Genomic DNA, 10,109 nt, shown 5'->3' with positions numbered 1-10,109 from the left:
CTAAAGTTTATGCTGCTGCTGCCACTGCTGCTGTTGTTGCTGCTACTGAGCTGTCCTCCTGCATAGTGGACATTCTTACGCTCAGAACCTGGGTGAGAGTGTATGATGGCCAAGAAGGAGATGGAACATGGACATCTGTAGTTCTTAGACCTTAATTAAAAATTCATGAAAAATATTCTGAACATAACCATGCAACTGAGAGACCACTGAATATCTCCACACAGGAACCAGAGTCAGCGAGGATCTGTACAGTATCCAGTTAAAAAGACACCTGTGAGACTTGATGTGGTTGCCCACACTTGGTTGTGGGGAAAGTGGAACCTCTACCACTAGACAGAAGAACTGGTAAGATCGAAGTAGATTGAAAAACCCTGGTAAATCTCATAAAGAAAGATAGGCATTAGAATTAGTTCCCAGCTAGGCTACCTGTCCTGCAGCATGTGACCACAACTCCTCACTAAGAAGACCATGACAACTGGTTACATTTTATAAAAACCTAGAGTTCTCCATGCTGATGAGGTATCTAGATAGACCTGAAGTGTTTAGGCGATGAACTTCCCTTAGTGGCATCCCTTCCTGCAAAAGACATTTAATCTCCATCTCACCCTGAGTAAGACGTATACATTTTCATTTGCCATGAATAAAACAGTTTGGACAAACAAAGACTGTCTCCTTCATCAAGGATAGCTGCAGGGTTCGGGGGAGGCCTTTGTCATAGAGAGGCTTAGATCTCCTGGGGAAGGCCTCTCTCCCAGCCTCTCTATGTTGTGGCACTCACTAGGAGCTAAACCAGACTCTGCCTAGTACTGGGCTCAGTGCAGGCTGTGAACCCCATTCCCAACTCCTCAAAGTTCCCAGTAGTGTCTGGGCACATAGGAGTTTAAGAACCACAGCACCTGTACCAGACCTCGCTGTTTCTCATCCAGAAGAGCACCAACTGGGACCCCATCCTAGACTACATTCTGCCTTCCCTGAGCGACATTCTGGCAGCACTCTGGTTCCCCGTGACAAGGCAGACATGCAGGCTGTCATTCCTGTGTTTTGCCTCCCCTGAAACAGTGAGGCAGAAACCATATGGTCCAACATATGGTAGCCTCTTTTCCTAGTTTATTCAAGGGAACAGGTGTCATGGGTTTAAGAAAATATTCTCAAAGCACTGTCCTTTCTAATCCAACAGTGGTCTGCAGGCAAAAGCAGAGCTCTGCCCAGTCCACCCTCTGAGACGATTTCTTAGGCTCAATGTTGAGACAAGCTGGTATCCATAAGGTTGGAGAGAGAGTCTACATATATAAGAGAGACTCTACCATGTCAACAATTATCTGTATAAAATTAATGTTAACCACAGATGTTGCAGAGAATATGTCATTGTGACCAATAAATCATAAGTCATTTTTCATTAGCATATAATATACAGTTGAGAAAAATAGGATACCTCATGTCACAAAACTAGAAAGACACAAACAGATTGTTTGAGCCCAGAGAACATGACCTTTAACCTGGGCACTAATTTGGAGGCAGAATTTCTGAATATGGTCAGTTTGATACATATTGTGTAATGGATAGGGAAACTTCATTAATATTATTTTCTTATTGTCAATATTATCATAAATTTGAGATATATTCAATATTTTTAAATATTCAATTGTTCCTAAACAAGTTTATCTATCTGTGATGTGTTACAAAGAAAATCCCTCTTTATCAACTTATAGTCAAAATATGTTGTTTGTATTTTTCTAAAAGCTGAAGGTATTAAAAATTAAAAATTTAAATGTCTTGTATGCCATGTATAAATGATTCTAGAAATAATTTTTCCAGAAGAATAGACTAATAAAATCTAATTTTTAGCAAGAAAGGACATGTGCTTTTAGTTTTTAATGAATCTACACAGGTTTTACTCTAATAATTTTAACACATTATAATGGAATTCAAGAACAAATTGAAATGTGGGATAAGCAAAAGGATTCCACGTGAGTCATTTTGGTCACCTTTAAGTGTTATATCGAATTTCTTTTGGGGTGAAATTTGCTGTAATGAGCTAATCTTCCGTAGGCCTGGGGGTCAACAATGTTATTTAGAAAGTATAGCTCTGATAGGTACCAGACCACAAGAGGGCAGTAGTGAGTTACATATTTGGCATGCCACGTTTTCATTAACATATACTATACAGTTGAGAAAATAAGATGAAGCCCTCCCACTTGCAAGCTAAGCATAGTGGCATCCAGCACCTTGTCTTGATTTTGAGAACAGAAACAATATCCACAATGACAGTGAATACCACGTTGATTTAACTTAAAGTTTTTTTTCTTTTTTCTCTTTTCTTTTTCATTTATTCTTCTCTCAAACAATAATCACAACCACAGTTTCCGCTACCTCTACTCCTACAAGTTCGCTTCTGCCACCTTCCATCTTCTCCAGATCCTCTGCTCCTCCATTTTCCTTCAGAAAAGAGCAGGTTTCCCAGTAATAGGACCTAGACACAGCATAGCAAGATGCAATAAGCGTAGGAACAGACACTCATAACAAAGCTCGATGAAACAACTCAGGAATAAGGCTCCCAAGGGCAGGCAAAAGAGTCAGAGACACATTCTCTCCCACTCTTAGGAGTTCCACAAAGAATCCATGCTAAACAGCCACATCAGGTGGTCAGAGAATCTAGTACAGACCCATGCAGGCTCCATGATTGTCATCTCAGTCTCTGTGAGCCCTTATGCACCATGCTTAGTTGATTCTTTGGGTCATGTTCTGGAATCCTTGATCCTTCTGACTCCTAATTTTTCCTCCACCTCCACTTCTACAGGCTTCCCCGAGTTCCCCTAATATTTGGATGGGGTTTTCTGAGAAATACATTTGAAAAATTCTTATAATTTGCAAAATGTTGCATGATATAAAATACTTTCAATAAATGTAAATTTTTGTTAAAACTAGTAAGTTAATGAGATAATTTAAATATGGACCAACTGAGCTTTTGTGGTAGAGTTTTCAGAGCTTTGTGTCTAACTATCTCTGGAGTGGGTTCAATTGAAATATAGAAATCATAGTTGCAGTTAAACCAAGGAATTTTAATGTATGATTTACTAACAACAGTAGGAAAACCAAGAACAACTGGAAGACATGAGAAAATGGCTGAGAGAAAATAGCCAAAAGAACAGATATGGAGGGGCTCATACTCTATTGGGGTATGGCTCAGCCAGCACCAAGCAAAGATACTCTATGGTTTATCTAGATTCTAGGGAGGTCTGCAGTTTTAGGCAAACAATAAGTAAGCTTCATGAGAGCAGGGCAGCAAGAATACATTACAATTTTGATGTCTGGGAATAGAGTCCACATAACAGTAGAAACAAAACCTTCAGACCAAAGAGGCTTGAAGAGATGCCACAGCTCCAGTTGGACACTCTTTCTGTATAAGTGGCCTGCTGGATACATTCAGGACATGTGCAGGTAGAAAAACTATGAAAAAGTCATCCTCATTTGATGGATTAAAGGAATCAGTCCAATGTCATATTTATTTTGTGGCATGGAGATTGGCCATCAGATGGCCACTCACTTCTAGATGTCTGCTTCCCATCTCTTTTTGTACAGTGTTGTTATATTACCCTCTATCAAAATGGTTTACATCTGTTGTATTTAAAGAATAAGTATTTATCAGAATTCTGTTATTTACCATAGAGTATATATGTACAAATTAATTTGGCAATAAGATAATATAATTGACAACACACTATCATATGCATTCATGTATACAAAGCCTCAGAGAATTTTTAAAATTTATTTGTCAGATACATCAGTTAATGGAGGACAATTGCTTGCCCTTCAGGACTTGCAAGGATCACATTTTTCCACCAGGAGGCAACTTTGTAACATCAGTGAGTAATCAACAATCACTTGAACATTCTTTCTCAGCATCATTACCCTGAAGGGGCTCCCAACTTCCTCATATTGGTGAAGCTCAGTGAACCCAAGGGAAAATAGAGAAGATATGGTTACCTTCGGTTTTTATAGCTTAGACCCTCTAGAGTGGAGGTTAGAGATGAGTTGGGAACCTCTATGAGGCATGAATCTCTAGTCCTAGAATCAAATCATGATAAAGAAGATACATCCTAATGCTAGCAGAGGACAGTTGAGAATTTGAATTCAAGTCTGAAGCTCTAGATTTGGTTCTAGTTCCCCTGGGGAGACACAGGAGATCTGTCACCCCATTTCAGGCTTTTTCAGACAGTATACACAAGATAGTTTATAGTATGAAGAATAAAGTCATATCAGCACCTAGGGAGAAAGGAAGGAAGAGCAACTAGAGCACTTGCTGGCAGGTTATTCTACTTAATAAGCACATTTGTCTTTCCCTTGACTGCTAAGTGAAAGCTGTGTAAAAGCAGCTTTGGGTAGTTGCCTACTCAAATCAATATTTCTACAACATTTATAATTCAGCATCATATAGAATAAGCAGGTACCTTGCAGAGATTCAATTTCTCAGTTTGAAACCTCATATTGAGCTTCACCAATATGAGGAAGTTGGGAGCCCCTTCAGGGTAATGATGCTGAGAAAGAATGTTCAAGTGATTGTTGATTACTCACTGATGTTACAAAGTTGCCTCCTGGTGGAAAAATGTGATCCTTGCAAGTCCTGAAGGGCAAGCAATTGTCCTCCATTAACTGATGTATCTGACAAATAAATTTTAAAAATTCTCTGAGGCTTTGTATACATGAATGCATATGATAGTGTGATGAGGTGCCTTTCCCAGGAAACCACACATTTCCCAAAGTAAAGGCTTGTGGGAAGGGTCCATGACAGACATAGGCCAACAGTGCATCTGGACTTACCCAAAGGGATAATTCATCTCTGTGGACAATGAAAAATAGATTGAACAATTGAAAAGAGCCTTTGTATTTGACAAGCAGTCAGATTTCATCTTCAGAGAGATTCTCTAGGAGAGTCTTGTATTTTCAGCTACCTTAGACAACTGCCCACATCCCCCTACTCCTACCTGCTGATTGACCATGGATGCTCTCCAAAGACATTAGAAATAATTTGCTATCTTGGATGGCGGCCATGCAGATATGCTTATTTCCTTGAGTTTTACTCTTAATGTGCATTTATTAGAGCTCAATAAAGCTATAATAAACATATCACTGAACTTTTAATAAGTTGAGGAAGAGTCCCTAATATAATAACTATGAGTAGGAACCATAAAATGTTTAGTGGACATTTCAATACAGTATAAAGTTATTATAGTTAAACAATGGGATCTTGGACCATGAAAATATCAATACAACACATTAGGAAGGTTAAGAGCTGAACCCAGCTCTATACATAGCACACACACACACACACATACACACACACACATGCACACTAAGCACAAACTAAGTACACACTAAGCAACTCTTAAGCACATCCTCAAATCTGTGAAGAAAATTAGTTTATTCCATAGTAAGGTTGTCACAATAGGTAACCATAATTCTTTTGAAATAAGGGGAGTTTTTGTAAGGTTAAATGATTAAAAAGATTATTCCTTAAGAAATTCTTATAATAATTTTCTTTAGTTTTAAAATTGGGATTCATTTTATGATTATAATACAAAAATAAAAGCTATACTTTAAATATGAACATTTCTATCTTACTGAAAACTAGCAAAGACTTATAATACACACTGAAAGAAATTTTACGTATGAATATAATATGAACAGCATATGCCATAATAAGATTTAAAGTTATGTAAAATGTATAATTACATATTTGCCCCAAGGAAATATTGCAGTTTCTCTATAGATAAAATATACAGTAGAGAGAACCTTGTAGTGAATACAACCTTCCTCTCACATTCCAACTCTTTGTGTCAAATGACAATACCCACAAGCACTCTCTACCTGGCAGCACACTGGCCACTCTGGCCTGGGAATCAGGCAGGCAGGAGATCTTCCCACCCTCTCCTGTTCTTTATTGTAAATCACCCAGTCTCATCCCCAGACCTGAAGCATACCATTTGCAGGTCCTTGTCCTTCCTCTCTGCTTCCACTTCTTGGGAACTTTGCTTTATTTCACGGCAGACACAACTTTCCTCAACACTGTAGAAGCTTGCAAATCCCTGCCCCTTTGTAGCCATTCACTGTCCCTTCATGTAGACTGGCAATAACCTAAGAAAGACATTCTATGTGGCACACCCTGTGGCAACACCTGGCAGAGGATCAGAAGCATTCCCTAATGCTTCCCACAGCCATCACATGCTCCAAATATCAAGTGAGGGCAACAGAAACCAAGAAAAGCAATACCCACCCAACAAAGACATGAATGGATATCAGCACCTACAATAACAACCATCCTTATCTCAAATTCCCAGAAATAAGCACAAAACCCATAATCATTAACAGCCATGACATGTCTGCACCACAACACAGAAGCCCTACTACTGTAGCCCCGAGAAATGCAATATAGCTGAAACATAAGACAAAGACTTCAAAATAGTTATGATCATGCTGAAAGACCTCAAAGAAGACATGAATAAATCCATTGAGTCTGTAAAAACATAAAAAGTAGGATTAAGTGATAAAATAGTTCAAAAGATAAAGTTAAAAACAGAATCACTAAAGGAAATCCAAACTAAGGAAAACCTAGAAATGAAAAATTTAGAAAGTCAAGTCAAACAAAAACTCAGCAGTAAAGCTCACCTAGAGTACAAGAGAGGGAAGAGAGAATTTCAGGTATTGAAGACACAATAGAGGAAGGAATACCTCATCTAAAGAAAATTTCAAACCTAAAATACATCCACAAAAGTTCTAGGAAATCTGGGACACTGAAAAGAGAAAATCAACAAATAGTAGGAATAGAGGGATGAGAAAACACTCAGGTTCAAAGTACAGAAATTATTTTTAAAAAATTTATGGAGGAAATTTTTCTAACATAAATAAGCAGTTGCCTACCAATGTTCAAGAACTCTATAAAACACTAAATGCACTAATAGAAAAAGAAATTTTCCACAGATAATACTGAGAACACTAAATGAATGAATATTAAAAGTTGAAAGGGTAAAAGGCCAATTAACATAATAAACCCATTAAAATAACACCTGATTTCTCTGTGGAGAGTCTAAAAGCCAGAAGTGCCTAGATGAATGTTCTATAAATCTAAGAGAAAGCTGATGCCAGCTCAGATGACCACACCTGGAAAAACTTTCAATCACAATAGATGGAGTATCTAACCACAAATCCAGCTCTATAGAAGGTACTAGAAAAACAAAACAAAACAAAGCTTCAACCTAAAGAGGTTACTCACACCTAAGAAAACACAAGGAATAAATAATCCCAGACCAGCAAATCAAAAGAGCAGGAAAAACCTATACTATAGCAACAAAATAAAAGGACTTAACAAACATTTCTCACTGATGTCTATCAACATCACTAGCTTCGATTCCTGCTAAAATGACAAAAAATAATAGACTGGATTTGAAAATAGGATCTATCCTTCTGCTGAGTTCAAGAAATACACCTTACTATCATAGACACCGATAGTCATATTATCCAGGCAAAAGCTAAGCAGAGAAATGCTGGATCTAAGTGACATCAGAAAACATACGGACTTAGCAGATATTTACAGAGTATTTCACTCAAGTGTGCACATGTGCACTTGGGAACACACACACACCATCTTCTCAGCAGCTCATGGAATTTTCTCTAGAGTTGGCCATGTATTTTGGACATAAAGCAAGACTCAACAAAAAAGAGAAAAGTGAAATAATGCCCTGTATCCTACCTAAATACTATGAATTAAAGCTAGATATTAACAACAGAAGCAACAGAAATTACTAATGAATGTAAACTGTATCATGACAGAAATTAAGAAAGTAATAAAAATTATTAGAATTGAATGAAATTCAAAGCAACATACTCAAAAAATAAAAACAAAACAATTAATACAAAAATCAATGAAATAAAAAGTTGGTTCTTGAGAAAAGTAATAAGATTAATACTTGGCCAAATTAACTAAATTGATTATTTAATCAACAGAAGAATAGTAAAATAAAATAAGAAATAATAACAACAGAAAGTGAGAGAATCCACAGTATCATACATACATACTTAAAAATCTGTATTCCACCAAATTAGAAAACCTAAAAGAAATGGAAATTTTTCTTGATGTATACTATCTACCAAGATTAAATCAAGATCAAATAATTATTTTAAACACATCTACAATAATTAAGTCTCTTATCATGAAAAGAAGCTAAGGGCCAGATGGTGTTAGTGGAGAATTCTACCATATATTCAAAGAAGAATTAACACTAATAGTCTTCAGATTATTTCACAAAGTAGAAACAGAAAGAATAGAGACTAATTGTTTACACTAATAGTCTTCAGATTATTTCACAAAGTAGAAACAGAAAGAATAGAGACTAATTGTTTTTATGAGATCACAGTAATTCTCATACCTAAATCATATAAAGACCCAACAAAGAAAGAAAGCTACGTATTCTCAATAAAATACAAGAACACATTACAAAGGTGTAATGATCAAATAGGTTTCATCCCAGTGATATGTGGATGGTTCAATATACTCTGATTTATTAATTTAGTTTACTAAATATACAGACTGAAAGAAAAAACCACATGATTATTTCATTAAATTTCAACAAAATCTAACACTCCTTCATAATAAAAACTCTGAATAAACATTTGGGCAGTGGTGATGCTTGTTTTCATACCAGCATTCAGGAACCAGAGGCAAATGAATCTTTGAATTTGAGGCCAGTCTGGTCCAGGATAGCCAAGGATACACAGAGAAATCCTATCTCAGAAAACTGAAAAAAATATGAAGAGACTAGGAACAGAAGAAATATACCACAACATAATAAATACTATTTACAACAAGCTCACAGTCAATATTAACCTAAATGGAGAAAAACTCAAAGCTTTTCCACTAAAACCAGGAATGAAACGAAGTTGTCTATTTTCTTCATACCCATTCACTATAGAACTTTAAGTCTTAGCCAGAACAATAAGATAACTGTGGGAGATCAAGGAGATATCTATAATAATGGAAGAAGTCAAATTATCTTTCTCTGTAGATGACATGATTTTATATATAAAAGACCATAAAAATCTACCAGAAAACTTCTACCACTGATAAACACTTTCCTCAAAGTAATAGAGCACAAACTTAATATCCAAAACAGAGTTAGTCTTCTTATATATAAATGACAAATAGACTGAGAAAGAAATCATGGAAACAACACCTTTCATTATAGCCTCAAAAATATCTTAGGATAACTCAAACCAACCAAGTGAAAGACTTGAATAATAAAATCTTTACAATACTGAAGAATGAAATTGAGGAAGAAATCCTAGGACAGAAAGATATCCCATGCCCATAAATCAATGGGACTAATGCAGTGAAAACAATCATCCTACCAAAAGCAATATACAGATTCAAAGCAATACCCACCTATTCTTCACAGACATTATAAGGAAAATTTTAAGCTTTATATGGAAACATTAAAAAAATAACAGGATTGCTAAAAACAATACTGAATAGTGAAAAGTGATAAAACTATTGGAAGTATTCCCCCACCCCAGTTTCATATTGTACTGCAGTAACAATGACAGCCTGGTCTTGGCATAAAAAAGACACATCAATTAATGGAATCAAGTTGAAGATCCAAATATAAGTCCACACACTTATATTATATTATAAACAATCAAAAATACACACTGGAAAAAAGACACAATCTTAAACAAATGGTGCTAGTCAAGTTGGGTGTCTGTGTGTAGAAGAAAGCAAATAGATCTACATTTATTATCCTGCAAAACAAATAAACAAACAAAAACAAAACAACAACAAAAAACCTCAACTCAAAATGGATCAAGAGCCAGAACATAAAGCCAGATACACTGAATTTGATAGAGGATTAAGTAAGGCATAGTCTTGAACTCATTGGCACAGGAAAAAAACTTCTAAACAGATACCAATAATGCAAACAGAACAACAAGTAATAAATAGGACCTTGTGAAACCGAGAACTGCATGGTGAGAGATGCCATCACTCTAACAAAGCAGGATGCTACAGAATGGAAACATATTTCAGCAACTACACACCAATATATATATATATATATATATAT

The sequence above is a fragment of the Grammomys surdaster genome, unplaced genomic scaffold, assembly GCF_004785775.1.
Source record: "Grammomys surdaster isolate TR1022 unplaced genomic scaffold, NIH_TR_1.0 124976, whole genome shotgun sequence".
Classification (NCBI taxonomy): Eukaryota; Metazoa; Chordata; class Mammalia; order Rodentia; family Muridae; genus Grammomys; species Grammomys surdaster.
This window is presented reverse-complemented; position numbering follows the sequence as displayed.